The sequence below is a fragment of the Prunus mume genome, linkage group LG2 (assembly GCF_029339155.1).
Source record: "Prunus mume cultivar Tortuosa linkage group LG2, ASM2933915v1, whole genome shotgun sequence".
NCBI classification, from domain to species: domain Eukaryota; kingdom Viridiplantae; phylum Streptophyta; class Magnoliopsida; order Rosales; family Rosaceae; genus Prunus; species Prunus mume.
This window is the reverse complement of record NC_142699.1, coordinates 37,519,210-37,539,064: the sequence shown is the minus strand read 5'-3', so window position 1 is coordinate 37,539,064 and position 19,855 is coordinate 37,519,210. Positions and strand designations below refer to the sequence as shown.

Genomic DNA, 19,855 nt, shown 5'->3' with positions numbered 1-19,855 from the left:
GGCAACTTGGGGGACTACTGTTTGTACCATAATTAACTAAACACATTTGTCACTGGGGGACCATATAACCCCGGGGGACCATATAACCCCGATAATTGGGAACCTTATCATTAGAACAACTTGAAGGTTGGGAAGCTTACCACCCTCACTGACTTAGCACCTTCGCCTTTCGACAGGGGAAGATCTACCTCATACCAACCTGACTATGTGACTCTTATTTGAGAAGGTTCGTTGTTTGGAGGAAAAGCAATAACATAGTCAACAATCAATATGGATGAAGGCACGTCTAGGACCTTTCAGCTAACGCATCTGAACCTATAAGCACGAGAAGGACATTCAGCTACTTCGCATCACCTTTTACACTAGCATTGGATCCATTAACCCATATTCACTATGCTAACATTTAGATATATTATGCTCAAAGGTGACGACTCCATTGTTGAATAGTTGTTTGGCTTTTTTTATTTTTTTATTTTATTTTATATGAACTTGATTTTTGTTTAAAAATTTGTGTTTGTTACTTATGGGTTGATTTGTTTTTGTTTTTTTTTATAGCGATAGTGGAGGTATAAAGCAGCATATGAGGAGATGATAAAGGTGATAAAAGCCATGTATACTAAAATTGGGAACCTAATATTGACATTAGTAATAAGAGAAGTGGCAGGAAATATGATTACAGATACCGATTTGTTACAAGACACATGCCAATTGTGTAGGAGACTGCCTCACGCGACATGAGCATAACCTTCTTACCAATCTACAAGGCATGCATCGATAGTACATATTGTTTCTTCACACAACACACACGCCATATTCTAGATCACCAAATGTTGGCTTCGGTTAACGTCTTGTTGAAAGCGACTTCTAGATTGCAAACTTGGGGGACTAAGGATTGCCTCTTACATCCGTCATGCCAAATCACTTGGTGTGATTATTCGACATTTTTCAAGTTCCCAACCTAGAAGGGTAGTATGCATTCGAACTAGCTTTGGAGTGGTAAAAATCATGATGCACCTTCATCATTTCATTTGAATGATCTACAACTATAAAAGTCTATTGATGCTATTATTAGCAAACAACAAAAAATGTGCTGCCCAAATATGCATGATAGTTTGAGATTTTTTGCATTCTTCAAATTTGTTGGAGGTAAAATGTTATGTAACACTACAACAATTGTTTCCATTGAGGGAGATGCATGTATTTATCTCACATAACATTTTTTTTTGGGTCAAACATAGAACTAACTAGCTTTGGAAGGGTGAAAATCATGACGCACCTTCATCATTTCATTTGAATGATTTACGACTATAAAAATCTATTGATTCTATTATTAGCAAATAACAAAAAATGTGCCACCAAAAGAGGCATGATAGTTTAAGGCTTTTTGCATTCTTCAAATTTGTTGGAGTTAAATATTATGTAACCCTATAACAAATGCTTCCATTGAGAAAGATGCATGTAATTATCTCACTTAAATTTTTGGGTCAAACATAGGTTGTGCATGCCAACTAACTTTGAAATGTTTTTTCTTTCTTTCGGGTCAAACATAGGTTGTGCGTGCTAACTAGCTTTGAAAGGATAAAAATCATGATGCACCTTCATCTATGTTGCACGGACACTGACACGAGGACATGAAAACGCGACATGGACAAGGCTATGATGGGACAATTAAAATAATAATAAAAAATAAAAAATTTATAATAATATATACTTATATTTATATTTATACCCAATACTTCAATGTCATAATATCATAAAACAAAACAAAGTACTCATGTTCATGTCCATACATAATAATTAATACTCAATACTTCAATGTCATAATACCATAAAACAAAACAAAGTACTCATGTTCATGATCCGTACATAATAATTAATACACCACAAAATAAAACAACACGCCTTCTTAATCATCTTCAAGCATCTATGGGCCAGTTTGGCATTGCTGTGCTGTGAAAATAATCATTGTCAGATTTCTGTGAGAGAAATCAGCTGTGAGAGAAAGTAGTTTGGCGTTTGGTAAAATTTTTGTTAAAAGTGTTGTTGATGTTGATTTTACGCATAATCAGAAAATGATTGCTGCATAATCATTAAACCCAACACCTCTTCAAAACTGATTCCTGGATAATCAGAAAATGAAAGCACCTAATTAGCTGCTTTCCCTTATAGCTTTCTCTCACAGCAATTTTTAATAATAAGTGATTTTTTCGCAGTTTACCAAACGGGTTGGGCTTCTCAAAATTTTTTAAAAATCACTTATCACCCCGAATAAGCAATGCCAAACTGGCACTATGTCTTCATTGTTGTTGCTATTAGAAATCAACATGCCTTCTAATTCCAGTTCGTCAAGTGAAAGGTTTGCAATTTCTAGCACACCTACATTTTTCATGTTCATAGTATTAAATCCATCCCCACCAACATCCGGCATCCTAGTCTCAACTTCTTTGTAACTGACATCTTTCTTGGTAGAAGACGAAGATTATTATGCACAAATACCAAATCTTCGGCTTTTTGTGGTGTTATCTTGTTCCTCCTAAACAAATGTACAAAATTATATGTACTCCAATTTCTTTCACAACAAAAGGAGGAACAAGGTTGGCCAAATAACTTCAAAGCCAAAAGTTGAATGATTAGAGAAAAAGCTCCATAGAAAATCCACCATTTCACCGGTTGCATATGACCTTTATCAATTAAAGAATCCGTACTTGAAAAATGGTCAATTCTACCCGAAAAAGCAGCATACTCCTCTCTACCATTCATTCTCTCCAAATCATTAGGAAAGAGTCGCTCAAAGCATTTTTGTCTTTGTAATGTAATCTCTTGGTCTTGATGCGAAGCAACACGATTTTGAACAAGCCATTCTATGGTATAATACCTAAAAGTGATGAAAACATAAATTATAAATGATGAAAGTATAATGACTAAAACAACTAAATGAATTTACTATCATACACTCCCACTATTCATAAACCAAGTGAAGACAAGGCATACCCCGTGTCACACTTTCTAAGCATATTATAAATGGGAGATATAAAACAAAGTATGTAATCAATTATAGACCGAAGTACATCATTCAAGATTTTTTTTCGTTGATCGATTTTGCTTTTTCAACATCATCTTGTTGATATGCATCCTATTCCTCACTAACCACCATTCTTTGTAATTCAAGCTTTATTTTCCTATATCTCCTCATCATCACAATTATGGAAGTAAAGCGAATATCGGCAATTGAAAGAAACTTGAACTTTGAATGATGATTAACCATGGCCAATCTCATTTGGTGGTTCATGATGTAGTTTTTCACTGCCCAACACTCATCGACACCAATTGCATTGACCCCACACATCACCTTCAGGGCGCAAATGTTCTTCAAAGCAAGGTTTAGTGTGTGCACAACACATGGAGTCCAAAAAATTTGACTATACTTGGCCTCAATAATTTGCCCAGCCGCTTTGCAAGCACTTGCATTGTCGGTGATTACTTCGACCACATTTTGTGGATCAATTTCACGAATGCACTCATCAACCAAGTTAGCAATGAATAATGCATTTTTTGTCTCACCTTCACAATTGATAGTCTTCAAGAACATAGGCCCACTATCGCAAGCAGGGGCAGAACCATCATATGGGCTAGAGTGGGCTCTAACCCAGGGACCTTTTTTAAAAATAATAAATAAATAAAAATTAGATATGGTTGTGTTTATGAGGGCTAGTGTGGGTTACATAGCCAATGCATTGGTGGCTAGCTGTTGTCTTTTTATTATTTTTTTTAATGTTTATTTCTTGTGTGGTATATTTCCTATTCAATAAAGTATTCTAGTTTCCCATTGAACAAAGAATCCTAGTCTGATATGATGAAGTATCCTATTCCTAGCCAAGTTTGTCCTGCGCAACTTTATAAGTATCCTAGTTAGTCTAATATAAAAAAAAGAAGACGATATTCATATTTATGAAACTTAGCCCTAGCAGTCCCAAAAGAATATCTATAACGTTTTGTATTTTGTGCTACCAAAGTCGAGTTCATCATCAACATGCGTAATAAAGGTATCTAAATCTCCATAGTCTCAAATTTTTATCTTTTTTCATTGATTTGTTTAGTATAAATTAAATTGTTTTGTTTTTTATATGTGTAATTAGATTATAATGTCACATCAGAACCAAGCAAGTAAAAGAGTAAAAACTATTCATTCATTCTTCAAGAAAAAAAATGATGGTGATAAATTAGACAATGACAAGGCTTTTACATTCAATGATAAGGCTTCACCATCAATTGAGTCACCTCATCACACATCTCCCGTAGTTGAACATAACCAATTTGAGGTTGCTTTTTTGGAACGAGACCCTGAGAAACGTATTCAAATATCTGAATATCATATTAATCAATGTGATGAGGTTCGACGTGCTTATATCAAAGTTGGACCTTACCAACCAAAATTATCAGAGTATCCAAGGTCTCAGTTTGGATCGCAATATCGTTAATTTCAATATTCTTGGTTCTTCCACTTCAGAAGATAAAGTTTATTGTTTTCCATGTTTTGTTTTTGGTAATGGTCATCCTGCATTAACTACTGAGGGTTTTAATAATTGGAAAAGAGTTAATGATGGAAAGAATTATGTATTTTTGACTCATGTTGGAGGTCCATTTTCATCGCATAATACTTGTGAAAGATGTATGGAGGATTTGATGAACCCATCTCAACATGTTGATAAAGTTATTATTCGACAACCAAATGAAGAAATTTTGAAAAATCGGTTACGGCTCAAGACAACAATAGAGTATGTTCGGTGGCTTACATATTAGGCATGTGCTTTTAAGGGTTGTGCTGCATTAGGTTTTACATGTAGGGCTGGGCCGTGTTTTTTGGTGATTTGAATAAAAAAAATGAAAATGTAAAAAAGTCTTACTTTAAACCTAGCAATTTCTTCTCTTCTCCATAGCCGTTCTGTGTTATCTCATTTTTCATTTTAGTTTGAAAAAAGAAAGAAAAGGGGGAGAAGAAGAAGAAAAAGATCCTCCTAGCCTCCCTCTCCCAGGTTGAGAACTCCTTCACGCTTCACAGTGGGTCTCTCTTTTTATTTATTTATAACTATTATAAATTAATTTTTGTAAAATTTCAGTTGAAAAAAGAAAAAGCAAATTCATTCCATGTCAATCTTGTTGTTTGTGCTTAATAAATCACGGTCATAAACTAATTGAAAGGACTTCCCTTCGGCCCTAGCGCCTGCCGTTTCGTCAAGCATTTCGCCTTCCTAAAAACGAAAGAAGAGCTGCAAAGGCAGAATCCTCTCGGCTTCGCGACCACGGTATTGAAGGCCGTAAAAGATACGGCTTAAAAAGGCTATGGTTAAATCACCACGTGGCCTCAGGGCCCCACGCTTCATTTAATGAAGTAATGCCTCTGACTTCGCAACAAACCCACTAGTTACAAGAAGCATTAAATGCACAAGGGAAGTGACTAAAGTTAGGATTTGGTGATGGAAATCAGGGTGGTTACGCGCAGACATTCTCACAAGTAATCTCACGACTTAGGGTCGGATCACCAACCACCAGACTAAGGCATTAAATGCATTCCCACGGCCAAGGGGGCAGAACCCAGGATCAGGGCGGTGGCCGAGATTTACTGAGATTTATGGGGTCACACCACCATGCTTCTCAAACCCAAACCTATGTTTCACGATCCCAAATGCCGATTTGACTACCCACTTGCCCCGGTCAGACTCCACCACGCAGGTCTTGTCAGCCTCGAATATCCCTCCAGGACTCCTATAAATACTAAGCTCAAGACTACATTCAAAGGGTTCAAACATCAAACCAAAAGCCTCCCACGGAGCAAATTATATTTATCTGTAATGCACTTTCAATACCTTTATTTGTTGTCTTAGGAGTAGTGGTAGATTGTAAGGAAAATCTATTCATCAATATATCATACGACCCTTGATTTTCAAGGCGCCAGAGCACCATCCATGTTATCGCCTCACTCACCCCATATATCATACGACCGTCGCTCTCTGAGCAACGCGCCGGAGCACCACCTAAAAAACCCGCCACCAACACCATCACTAAACGGCCTTGTAGCTTAGGCCGTGAACCTGACGGCCGAGATTAGTTCCTCTCTCGGCCACAATCGGTTGATTAGAAGTCGAACGTAAAACATGCGCAACATTTAAACCATCTTCTACCCGAACCTCATCATCATCTCGACATACGATAAACCGTGCTGGCATGCCCGCGCATAACCGTACCTCATCCAAAAGAAGGACGTCACGTGTTGACACACATCCCCTCGGCCCGGAGCACCAGGCCGTGAGATTCGCGACCGCCAAACACTTGTGAGGCGGGCTTGGTTTGCTATTCATGTCTTTCTCGATTGTTAAATGTAATTTCTGACTCATGTTAGAGGTCCATCTTCATCGCATAATACTTGTGAAAGAAGTATGGAGGATTTGATGAACCCATCTCAACATGTTGATAAAGTTATTATTCGACAATCAAATGAAGAAATTTTAAAAAATCGGTTACGGCTCAAGACAACAATAGAGTATGTTCAGTGGCTTACATATCAGACATGTGCTTTTAGAGGTTGTACTGCATTAAATTTTACATGTACGGCTGGGTTGTGTTGTGTGGTGATTTGAATAAAAAATGTAAATGTAAAAAATTCTTACTTTAAACCTAGCAATTTCTTCTCTTCTTCATAGCCGTTCTGTGTTCTCTCATTTTTCATTTTAGTCTGAAAGAAGAAAGACAAAGGGGGAGAAGAAGAAGAAGAAGATCCTCCTAACCTCCCAACCCAGTCGAGAACTCCTCCATGCTTCACCAGGTCCGGGTCTCTCTTTTTATTTATTTATAACTATTATAAATTAATTTTTGTAAAATTTGAGTTGAAAAAAGAAAAAGCAAATTCATTCCATGCAAATCTTGTGGGGCGGGCTTGGTTTGCTGTTCATGTCTTTCTAGGTTGTTAAATGTAATTTTTGACTCATGTTAGAGGTCCATCTTCATCGTATAATACTTGTGAAAGATGTATGGAGGATTTGATGAACCCATCTCAACATGTCGATAAAGTTATTATTCGACAATCAAATGAAGAAATTTTGTAAAATCGGTTACGATTCAAGACAACAATAGAGTATGTTCGGTGGCTTACATATCAGCCATGTGCTTTTAGGGGTTGTGCTGCATTAAGTTTTACATGTAGGGCTGGGCTGTGTTGGGCTATATTTTGTAGTGATTTGAATAAAAAATGAAAATGGAAAAAATTCTTACTTTAAACCTAGCAATTTCTTCTCTTCTCCATAGCCGTTCTGTGTTCTCTAATTTTTCATTTTAGTTTGAAAGAAAAAAGAAAAGAGAGAGAAGAAGAAGAAGAAGATCCGCTCAGCCCCTATCCCAGCCCAGTCAAGAACTCATCTACCCTTCACCAGGTCTGGGTCTCTCTTTTTATTTATTTATAACTATTATAAATTAATTTTTGTAAAATTTCAGTTGAAAAAAGTTCATTCCATGCCAATCTTGTGAGGCGGGCTTGGTGTGCTGTTCATGTCTTTCTCGATTGTTAACTGTAATTTTTCATTTTATAACAAATGTAAAAATGGTTTTGTTGCTCATGTTTTTCTCGATTGTTAAATGTAATTTCTTATTTATAACAAATATAAAAATGGATTTGTTGCTCATGTCTTTCTCATTTGTTAAATGTAAATTCTTATTTACAACAAGTGTAAATGCAAAATATCATGGATTCTAAAAATCGTGGAAATTTTATTGAAATGGTCAAGCATACAGCAAAGTTTAATGATGAGGTGGCTGAAGTTGTTTTAGAGAATGCCCTATGAAATGCAAAATATACCTCACCCAAGATTCAAAAGGAGTTTTAAATATTCTCGCAAACAAAGTGAGAAAAAAATTCGTGAAGAAGTTTGGCATTCTGCTTTTTGTATCTTTGTTGATGAATCACAAAATACGTCAAATAGAGAGCAAATGGCTATTGTTTTAAGATTTGTTGATAATGATGGTTTTCTACGTGAACCTTTTTTTTGACATTGTGTGGGTTGAAGACACTATTGCATCAACACTTCAAAAAGAGATCAAGAAAGTACTTGATCTCCATGAATTATGTATTGACAAGATGAGAGGTCAAGGATATGATGGTGCTAGTAATATGCGGGGTGCATGCAATGGACTACAAGCATTATTTCTTAGAGATTGCCCATATGCATATTATGTACACTGTTTTGCTCATCAACTACAGTTAGCATTAGTTTCAGCATCAAAAGAAGTCACTATAATTTGGTTATTCTTTTCATCGTTGAATTCAATTGTCAATGTCATTAAGGCTTCTCCAAAACATCATACTGAGTTACAAGTTGTTTAATCAATGAATATTGTAGAGCAGTTGATTGTTGGTGAACGAGAGACTGGTAGATGAGCTAATCAAATTGGTACCTCGCATCGACCTAGAGCCACTCGGTGGAGTTCTCATTATGATTCCGTTTGTGATTTGATAGAAATGTATGATGCAGTTTGTACAGTTCTTAAGAATATAAAGGAGGATGGATCCACAGGCTCCTTACGTGGGGAAACTATTGGTGGATACAATGCATTAGGCAATTCGAATTTGTATACATCTTGCATCTATTGAAAGAAATTATAGGACTCACAGATATCCTTTGTCGAGAACTACAACATAAGTCTCAAGACATCGTGAATGTTATGAACCTAGTTGGTACAACAAAAGATGCCTTGGAAAATTGAGATTAAATGGTTGCGAAACTTTTATTGGGAAAGTAGATTTGTTTTGCAAGAAACATGACATTGATATGCCTGATATGAATGCTCAATATAAAGTGGGAACATGTCGTTCTTGTCAGCAAAAGGACAATATTACAGTTGAGCATCATTACCACTTTGACATGTTCAATGACGCAACAGATTTTCAGTTGGCAGAGTTGAATAGTAGGTTCAATTAAGGGGCAATGGAACTTCTTATTCTTAGCTCCGCTTTGGACCCTAGTGATTCTTTTAATCATTTAATATTGATAAAATTTGTAGCCTTGCAGAGAGATTTTATCCTCAAGATTTCACTCCAAAAGAGTTACATATTTTGAGATGACAGCTGAAACTTTACGAGGCAAATGTACTTCATTATCATGTACTTCAAAAAGTGTCTACACTCTCTGAATTATGTCGGGGATTAGTTGAAACAAAAAGGTCAAAAAGATATCATTTGATTGATAGGTTGATCTGTCTTATGCTAACTCTTCCTGTTTCTACGGCAACTACTAAACGAGCTTTTTCAGCTATGAAACTTGTTAAAACAGCTCTTCGCAACAAGATAGAGAATGATTTTTAGCAGATTCTATGGTTATCTACATTGAAAAAGAACTTGCTGACAATATCAATTTAGATGTTACAATAAAAGATTTCAATTCTCTTAAGGATCACAGGGCACAACTTCAATAAGTACACTTTTAATTATGTTGTTGAACATATTATTTAATGCATACTTTGCATGGTTTATACTTTTATTTGATTTAATGTATACTATTAGCATGGTTTATATGATTTAATGCATAGTTTTATTTTAGTTAAAAAATTTAGCTAGCCCACCGGTTGAAAAATTCCTAGTTCCGCCCTTGATCACAAGCCATCATCATATTGATAAGAGGTCTATGTTAATCCGACTATCCATCACTACACAAGCTTACACCTTTTACTTTCCATGCATTCTTTATCGCCTCTAATTTTGTCCCAATGAGACTCCTCTTTATTTGGAGATGTGTCGTCCTACAGTAGCTTGTTACCTTGGCGGGCTACGCCAAGAAATCCATGATGTCATCGAGCTCCAACAATTTTTGAGTTGTGATGATGTATATAAGTTGGTTGTCAATGTCAAGAGGCAGCAAAAGAAACGATAGAAACGTCCAATGAATGAATACTTTGAATAAAAGTCGGGCCCCAAAATTTGTTCTAAATAGAATGGCGACAAACGTTACTTACGGCAAGTGTGACTTTGAAAATCAAAAGAATGAACCACTAATAACCCAGCCCTATGATGCTCATCACGGATCCTATTTCAACAAGACGAAGAGTGTGAAGTACTTCAAATGCTTAGGAATTGAGCATATTGCTTCCGAATGCTCGAATTGACAAGTTGTCAATCTCATTGAGGAGTTCAGCAAAAGGTGGAGGAACCCCCATTTTATGATGATTATAATGACAATAATAATGACAATATGCTGAAATCACTTGCAGTGATCATGGTGAGACGTTAGTCATACGAAGAGCCATGAAAACAACAAAAATAAATGATTATGCAACCTGGTTGAGGCATAATATTTTCCACACAAGATGCACATCAAGTGGGAAGGTCTACAACTTCATCATTGACGGAGGTAGTTGCAAGAATGTAGTTTAGCAAGAAATTGTGGAAAAATTGAATTTACAAATAGAAAAAAATGCCGACATCATACAAGCTTTGCTTGGTTCAAGAAAGGAAAAAAAGTCACAATTAACCAACATTGTTTAGTGTCTTTTCCTAATGGCAACAATTATAGTGATTCTCAATGGTGTGATGTGGTGCCGATGGATGCATGTCATCTATTGTTGGGTCAGCCTTGGCAGTATGATCGAAGAGTTGTATATGACGGATATAAAAACACATGTATTCCTTTCATAAAGATGGAGTAAAGATAAGTCTAGGCCCATCAAGAACATAAAGTCTTCTAAAGAAAGGAAGAGGATAGGGAAAAAAATTTCTTTCTGTGGTTGAATTTATGAGGGAGTCTACGACCTGTGAAAGCATTTATATGCTCCTAGTCAAAGAAATAGGTTTTGGATGTTCAATTCCCCCTGATATTGAGTCTTTATTACATAACTTTAGTGATGTTGCGCTAGATAAATATGTGCAGGTTTGCCACCAATGAGAGATATCCAACATCACATTGATCTGGTGCTAGGATCTAGCTTGCCCAATAAAGCACATTATTGCATGAGTCCTTAGAAGTATGATGAACTTAACTAGCAAGTCATGAAGCTATTAAAAAGAAGTGTCATTCGAGAGAGCATGAGCCCATGCGCCGTCCTGGCTTTACTTATCCCAAAAGAAGATAAATTGTGGCGCCTGTACGTGGATAACAGGGTGATCAGTAAAATTACAGTGAAGTACTAGTTTCCAATTCCACAATTGGATGACATGCTTGATCACCTAGCCAGTTTGAAAATATTCTCAAAAATTGATTTGCACAGCGGATAACACCAAATCAGAGTGTGTCTTAGAGATGAATGGAAGACTATGTTCAAGACCCGAGATACGTTATTCGAATGGATGGTGATGTCATTTAGTCTGTCTAATGCACCAAGCACGTTTATGCGTCTCATAATATTTCGGCTCTTTATGAGAAAATTCGTTGTGGAATATTTTGACGACATCCTGGTGTATAGCCGTGACCCCAATATGCATGTAGAACACTTGAGAAATTTTTTTGAAGTACTAAGGGAGTAGAAGTTGTATGCTAATTTTAAAAAGTGTGAGTTCCTGACCGATAATTTGATATTTTTGGGGTATGTTATATCTTTAACTGGCATCAAAGTCAACCCGAAGAAAATTACAATAGTTTTAGATTGGCCAACACCTAAATCCATTCAAGATATCCTAAGTTTTCATGAGTCGGCTTCATTTTATTGCAGGTTTATTTGTAACTTTAGCTCTTTGGTTAAACTTATTACTGATTGTTTAAAGTTGCGTGTGTTTAAGTGGACAATGGAAGTTGACAATAGTTTTCAAGCCATTAAAAAACTTATGACAGAGACACCGATGTTAGCACTCCCATATTATCACAAGGTATTTAAAGTTGAATGTGATGCTTCTTTCATGGGAGGGGAGATGTTTAAGCCAAAAAGGGAGGTCGCTCACATTTTTCAACGAGAAACTCAATGACATAAAAAGAAGGTACTCGACATATGACATTGAATTTTATACGATCATGTAAGCCCTGCGAGAATGGAGGCACTATCTGATATGTAAGGAATTCATCCTTTATTCTGATCATGAGGTGTTGAAGTACATTAATGGCCAGTAGAAACTTAATCGCCGCCATTCCAAATGGGTGGAAAAGCTTCAAGAATATAATTTTGCCATTCGCCATAAAGCAGGAACTCAGAACAGGGTGGCTGATGCTTTAGATCGAAGGCAAGTCTTACTAACTAATTTTACAATGCATGTGGTAGGCTTTGATCATATGAGGGATTTGTATAAAGATGATGTAGACTTTGGTCATATATGGGCCGATTGCGTGGAGCAAAGACCAACCCTTGATTTCTCTATACATTAAACTTATTTGTTCAAGAGTAGCAAACTTTGTGTTCCATATTGTTCCTTGAGACAATTAATAATTGAAGAACAACATGGTGGAGGACTCAGTGAACATTTTGGTAGAGACATAACTATAGCTCTTGTGAAACATAAATTTTATTGGCCACAACTGACAAAGGAAGTGGAGAAATATGTGCAGCGTTGTAGAGTATGCCATGTAGCCAAGGGTCACCATCAGAATACAGGTCTTTACACCCCACTTCATGTACCACAATGCCCATGGATGGATGTGAGCATAAATTTTGTTCTTGGTCTACCTCGGATGAAGAATGAACATGATTCTATACTTGTGGTGGAGGATCGTTTCTCTAAAATGGTGCATTTCGTCCCTTGTCAAAAAACTATGGATGCAGCCACATCGTCGATCTGTATTTTCATGAAATAGTCAAGCTCCATGGTGTTCCTACGATCATCACATCTGACAGAGATTCAAAATTTATTATGCATTTTTAGCGCTCTCTGGCAGAAGATGGGAACAACATTACAATTTAGTAGTGCATATCATCCACAAACCTATGGTCAAACAGACATATCTTTGGGAGTTGGGAAGAATAAAGCTAGCTGGAGTGCCGCCTTGCCACATGCAAAATTTTCTTATAACAAGTCGAAGAGTCGTAGTACTGACATGAGTCCGTTTGAAGTCGTTTATGATGGCAATCCCAATAGTCCCTTGGATTTGGTTCCGCTACTGGAGACTGATCACTTCAATGGTGACGCACATGACATGGATGAATATATATATATATATAACCTTATATGAATAGGTACGCAAGAAAGTTGAAGATACCAACAACAAATTATAAAGCAGCTACCAATAAGCATAGGCGACATGTTGAATTTCAAGTTGGCGACCTTGTGTGGCTTAATATGAGGAAAGAGAGGTTCCCATGTGGAAAGCATGACAAGTTGCAAGATTGAGCTAATGGCCCATTTAAGGCGTTGAAGCATGTAGGTGCTAATGCTTATATTCTCAAACTGCCTGGTAACATGAACGTTTTTGCAACTTTTAATGTGGTTGATTTGCAAGCTTATCTTGGTGGGAATAGTGACAATGATTCAAACTCGAGGACGACTCATTCTCAACCCGAAGAGCCTGATGCAGTAGCTTCTTATAGCAGGCCCAAGAGGAACCATAAATAACCAGCCTATCTCAAAGACTATCATGTCTAGTCTTTTTATCTTTTAATAATTGTTTTATTTTATTTATGACTTTATTAGTTTTTTTCATTTTAAATAATCCTAGGGTTACATAACCATTTGAGCAGCCTGTAAACTTAAGGATGGGGACTTTTGACAGACTATTATATTATTGTTTTGGCTGGAGCCGCAAAGGCCTCTCGTTGTTCTTCTTTATTTTTGTGGCGTGGTTCTTGTGTGGCTTTGTTGGTAGCATCCGCATCACACTCTTTCAACTTCATCTGCCCAAAACAATGGGTTGGAGTTAAACGAGTTAGTGATATATAGTTTTTTTTTATTGTGTTAAAAAAACAGAACCCAATCTAGAGCGTTAGATACCCAAATGCCTCCAAGCAACACAACTCCTGATCTCTTCACATTCACTTTCATCCTCTCCCTCATTCTCTTCGTTCTTTTTTCAACCCTAACTAACCAAAAAGTCCCAAAGGAAAAAGCTGCTTGAGGTATGAAGTAGGGAAGCGAAAAAAACCCAGGCAATGTTGTTTCAGTCAGGGATGGACCATCCCTATGGCTAACCTGGGCTATAGAAAATAAAAAATCTTCACATACAAAAATAATTAACATTAAAAATCACACTTCCCGATCAAATTTTTGTTTAAATTAAAACCACGCCCCATTCCTCAGTTTTAATATTATAATAAATTTTTGTTTAATATTGTAAAATTAACATAAAAAAGATTTTTCAAAAATAGTTTGAATCTGGGATATACATTAATTGTTCTCTTTTAGAGGTGGAAATTTTAGGTTTGAGTTATCTAGCATTCCAATTTGGCATTGCTGGGCTGTGAAAATAATCGTTGTCAAATTTGTTGTCAGAGAAATCAGCTATGAGAGAAAGCAGTTTGGCTTTTGGTAAACTTTTTGTTAAAAGTGTTATTGGTACAATAATCAGTTTCTAAGTGTTTGCTAATTTTTTTGTGAAAGTGCTGTGAACCGTATATAATGACTAAAAAATGTATTATATTGAAATGGCTTTTCATTAAAATGTTTAATAAAGGGAAAGCACTTTTTATTAAAAAATAAGGTGGGGAGATTAACCCTAAACACACAAAAACTAAATGACAGAGACACTACGAGTTCTAGGAACTCTTAACAAATCATCATCAAACGTAGCCTCAACCGAGCTAGGAATCTCATCAAGCACAACAAACCCCAAATCAAAATTATAGCTCCCCTTCGCTAAGCGGTCAGTCACCCTATTTGAGAAGTAGGACTGCATCGCAGAGTCCATTTCAATACGCAAATTCGAGATGCCACTTCAGATAGAAAGTTTCAAACCAAAGAACAACCCCTATATTTCAACTACTAGGATGTCACCACTCCCTAGATTGGCCACAAAACCACCAATCCAATTCCCTCTATCATCGCGGATTACTCCTCTAGCACCAATGACTCCAAACTAAAGCACTTTCACTTTCACTTTTATATATATATATATATATATTCTTTGTATAAATATGTTTTCATGACACCCTTAAAATTATTTTAATTATAAAAAAAAAATAAAGTATTATGTTGAAAATTAAATATTTGTATCCAAATGCTCTAAACTAAGGTTTCAAGTTAAATCCAATATATTCCATTAAAAATAAATATTCTTTCAAAGAAACAAAGAATCAAAGAAACAAAAATAGGAACAAAAAAATAAACAAATAAAAACCAACATCAATAATTATTGAAGTTAAACCCTATAAATTAAAGAGAAAAAGGGAAGAATGAAATTGAGAAGAAATAAACATAATATGCCTCTTACTTGAGTCTTGTGATTTCTCAGAAATGTGCTTCAATTGATTCAACAAGAAAAAACAATAGGAAGAACATAAGAGATTCAAGTGAAGGAGAACTCTATGAAAGAGATGGTGTGAAGAAGCAAAGGGATTGCGTGAAATAGATTGGGGTATTTTCAGAAGTTTATAAAACTCAACACCTCTTCAAAACTGATCCCCGCATAATCAAAAAATGAAAGCACATCATTAGCTACTTTCCCTTATAGCTTTCTCTCACATCATTATTATTTTTTTTAGAAACTCTCACATCCAGGCGCGCGTTGGGACAAGAGGGTCGGAAGACCCCTTTGCTGCGTCTGTGGCTGTGCTTTTGTTTTTTTAAACGAGCCTTGCCAAACGCAGCGTCGTTTGGTCCAAGGCTCATCAAATTTTTTAAAGCCTCAAAGCGATGTCATTTTGGGCCAGTTTTTATAAAAATTTTTTAAAAAAAAAAAAAACAACACCTGCGAATATGCACAGACCCGAAACCCTTCATTCCCAATTTCACACCTCCTCTTCCCACCCTCTCAAACCCTAACCTCTCCAAACTTCCCAACCTCCGACAACCTCCATCAACTCTTCGCCGGTGGCCCAGTGTCATTTGCCGCCGTCCGCCGCCCTTGTTTTCAACTACAAGTAAGCTTGGCAAAATTTCGGAACTTTTACATTAAGCCCCTTGGTCACATAATCTTGGATCTGCTACTGCTCACATTAATTTTTAACAATAAGTCATTTTCTCATAATTTACGAAACGGACTGAACTTCCCAAAATTTTAAGTTTGAAAATCACTGTTATGGAATAAATTAATGTCACCCAAAGCAATTCGGAGAAGTGGGTGTTGAGCGTAATCGATTCGGGAGGTCTTGGATCTTTAATGAATTTTTCAAACTACCCAAAATAACCTTCGTTAACTTTACAATTCACATTTGTTATCCATCTGTTTTCACGTCTTCTCCCTTATTCTTTTCCACTGTCACTTTATTTTTCTTTTTGGATCAATTGAGCCATTCTGTAGAAGCAACAGCACTCGGGTAGGTTTAATATTTCATTTTACATTTCTAATTGTTGTTGATTTTCCTGGCTTTTCCAATTTTCCTTTGATTTTTTGTTGGGATGAATTCGTGCTTCTATTTGTTGTTGTTAACGGAGAAAGCAAAGGATTATTTTAAAATTCTGATAGTTACTCCAGAGTAAGCCCGGCCCGAGGCTAGTGGGAAAAAAATTTGCGTTCAATGGCGCCGAGCCAGGGTGTGGGACCCACCAACTGGGCTGGCAAGGCAACTTCCGCCCGAGGTCCAAAGCGGGGTGACATCGGTGATGTCGACCGCGCGTAATCAAATTTTTACCGTTAGCACGTTAATGCGCTCCAAAGGTAAAAAATTTAAACCAGCGTCTTGTTGACGTCGACGCAAGCCCAATGGTGGAAGCCACTTGGCATGCCCAGCTCCGATTTGATTCCCGGCCTTCATCCAACGGTGGCGATTTTCCAGCCATAAAATTATGAAAAAAAAATTGAAATTTTTTTTAAAAAAATACTTTAAAATTCTGATTTTTTTTCCTATAAATACCCTTCACTTTCAACACCAATTCTCATACATTTTATTCTACTTCTACAATTACTCAACATTTTTTTCCTCTTCACTCAACATTTTCATCTCTTTCACCTTGTATTTTTATTTCTTATTTTTATGGCTTCTTCTATTGAAACCGGAGGGGCGTGGAGCACCATCGAAGATGTTTCTTTGTGTAAGGCTTGGCTCCGAGTTTGTCATTGTCCCGTGATAGACAATGAAATGAAATTTTTCCATATGTGGAAAAAAATTTGTGCCGAATTTTGCGAAAAAATTCGGAGTCGCCTCGTACGGAAATGGCATTGTCGAGTAGGTAGAAACTTCTCAACAAAGAGATGGCAAAATGGAGAGATGTCTTGGCAACAACGATGAACTTGTATAGAAGTGGGGAAAATCGTATGAACGATTTAAGTATTTTGTAATTTTCGTTTTATTAAGTTTAATGTCCTAATATATATATGTTGTTAATATTTATTGCATTTTCAATATTTTGTTAATATTTCTTGCATTTCAAATATTTTATTAATATTTCTTGCATTTTCAATATATTGTTAATATTTCTTGCATTTCCAATTGTTTCTTCATATTTCTTGCATTTTCAATATGTTGTTAATATTTATTGCATTTCCAATTGTTTCTTCATATTTCTTGCACTTCCAATTTATTTGTAAGGTTAATTGCATTTTCATTATTTTTATTTTGTTACTTGCATATCCAATATATTTTAAATATTTATTGCATTTCCATTTTTTTGTTAAATAGCTCATTCAAGCACAGATGTGGTTCGGTGCAACCGGGGGTGGCAAAAAAAGTTTCACCCATCATGAATGTTGGGAGGTGGTGAAATATTATAAACGCTTCATAATTATTCCCACATATCCGGACTTTGTGTTAAACGAGACGCCTCTCCGTGATTCAACGATATCGGATTCACCTATCGATTCTCCTATGAGTGAAGACTCACCCATCCAAAAGGAACCGAGGCCCATTGGCCGAAAGGCTGCGAAGGCAAAGAAAACGGGTAATTCAAGCAATCATAATTCAAAGTTTTTGGAGGAAATTGCAAGGCAAAACACCATAAGAATTGAAATGGAGTAGAAACGCCAAGATATGAAGGTGGCAATTCAAGCCGAGTGTGCACAAGAAAATGAGTATTTGCGCAAAAAAGATATGGAGAAGACGGATCGGGAAACCATGGCAATGGATACAAGTCATATGTCCCCTGAAACAAAACAATATTGGAAGCTAGAACGAAGGGATGTTATGAGAAGAAGACTTTTCCAGGATGATGGGCCTAGCAACACGGATTGGTTAAATGATCAAAACCATTAAATTAGTTGGCATACCTTTTATGTATTTTTATTTTTCATGTTTTCTATTAAAGTTGGTGTACTTCAAAGACCATTTTATTCAACATATTCCATACATCAAACAAAACATAATTAAAATTAAAACAAAAACTACAAACAAGGCACAATAATAAATAAAAAAAACAACACAACCAAACCATAAGCAATAAAAAACAACACAACCAAACCATAAGCAATAAAAAACAACACAACCAAACCATAAGTAAATAAAACATAACCAAAGCATCTATGCTCCATCATTCATATTCATTCCCTCTCACCGCCTATAGATGCTCCATCAAGTCAAGTTGACGCCTTTCATGAATATACGAAGATTGCATCTCTGTATATCGATCTATCATCCGGGTCATGATACGATCTTCCCTCACCAACGGATCCGGCTCAAACGGTTCTCTATTTGGCCCCATGGGCTTTTCATAAATCCGGGTTAAGGCCGTGTTTATTGGATCCGGTTCATAGACCTCTCCATGGGTAGATACCGTTAGCTAGATAATACCCAGTCTGGTAGACTGTATTGTTGACTTGAAAGGTAATATTGGGGTCTTGGCCGCTCAAAACATCGTTGAAGACCGGAGATTGACCCAGGACGTTGAGGTCATTTTGGGCTCCGGCAACTCCGAATAAAGCATGCCAAACCCATGTGTCGAAGCCAGCAACGGCTTCCAGGATGATACTTTTTTGGCCTTTTCTATTTCCGTAATCACATTGCCAGGCAGTTGGGCAATTCTTCCATTGTCAATGCATGTAGTCGATGTTACCAATCATTCCTGGAAATCCTCGAGCTTCGGCTTTTTGTAGAAGCCGTTGGAGGTCCACAGGAGTAGGTCTCGCGGTAGTCCCTAGTGTCTGATTTTCAAGCTGCATCACAAAATCTTACCAAAGCCTCCAACGTAGTGGACTTCCCATTCGCAACCTTATCCACGATCGTGGATGCTCCATACGTCAACATTTGTATAACAGTTATAAGCTTTTGCTCATGAAGAAGGCCCAAAACCCCAATAGCATCACACTTTTGAACAAAGTATGCATCATAATTGCAAATATCATGCATGATTTTATTGAACAAATGGGGTTGCATTCTAAATCGCCTTCGAAAATCAACATCAAAGTACAAAGCAGTTGGGATAAAATAATCTTCCAAAGATTCTTACCCCGAGAATGCCTATATCTGTCACATTCAGCGACGGCCGACTTGTGAACCACGGCTGGCGACCTTAGTTCTCTTCCTCTTCCATTGTCACTGCTATGAGAACTTGTTCATCGACTTGTCTCTGCAACTCATTGATTTCATCGGCTCTACGGTTTCTCTCCTTTCTTTCTCTCTCTTGCCTCTCCAAGCATCTCCTATATTCTTCCATTGAGAATGAATGGAGTATGAATTCTAAACTCTAAGAAATGAAAATATTGAAAGATGTGGTGTGAGAGGTATGAAGTGAGCTTACGGTTTTATAGAAAAATTTGGAGATAGAGATGTCACATGGCGATTTGATTGGATGAAAATCTTATCGAAATTTGAAATTCTTAGAAATTTGAACCCAAATTTATCTGAATTTTGAATTTTGAAATTCATCCGAAATTTG

The 19,855-nt window shown here is 36.6% G+C and overlaps 1 pseudogene; it reads right to left on the bottom strand.

Moving 5' to 3' along the window:
- Nucleotides 1–3,073: 3,073 nt before the first annotated feature.
- Nucleotides 3,074–14,798, bottom strand: LOC148920224 (uncharacterized; annotated as a pseudogene).
- Between the last annotated feature and the right edge of the window lie 5,057 nt (nt 14,799–19,855).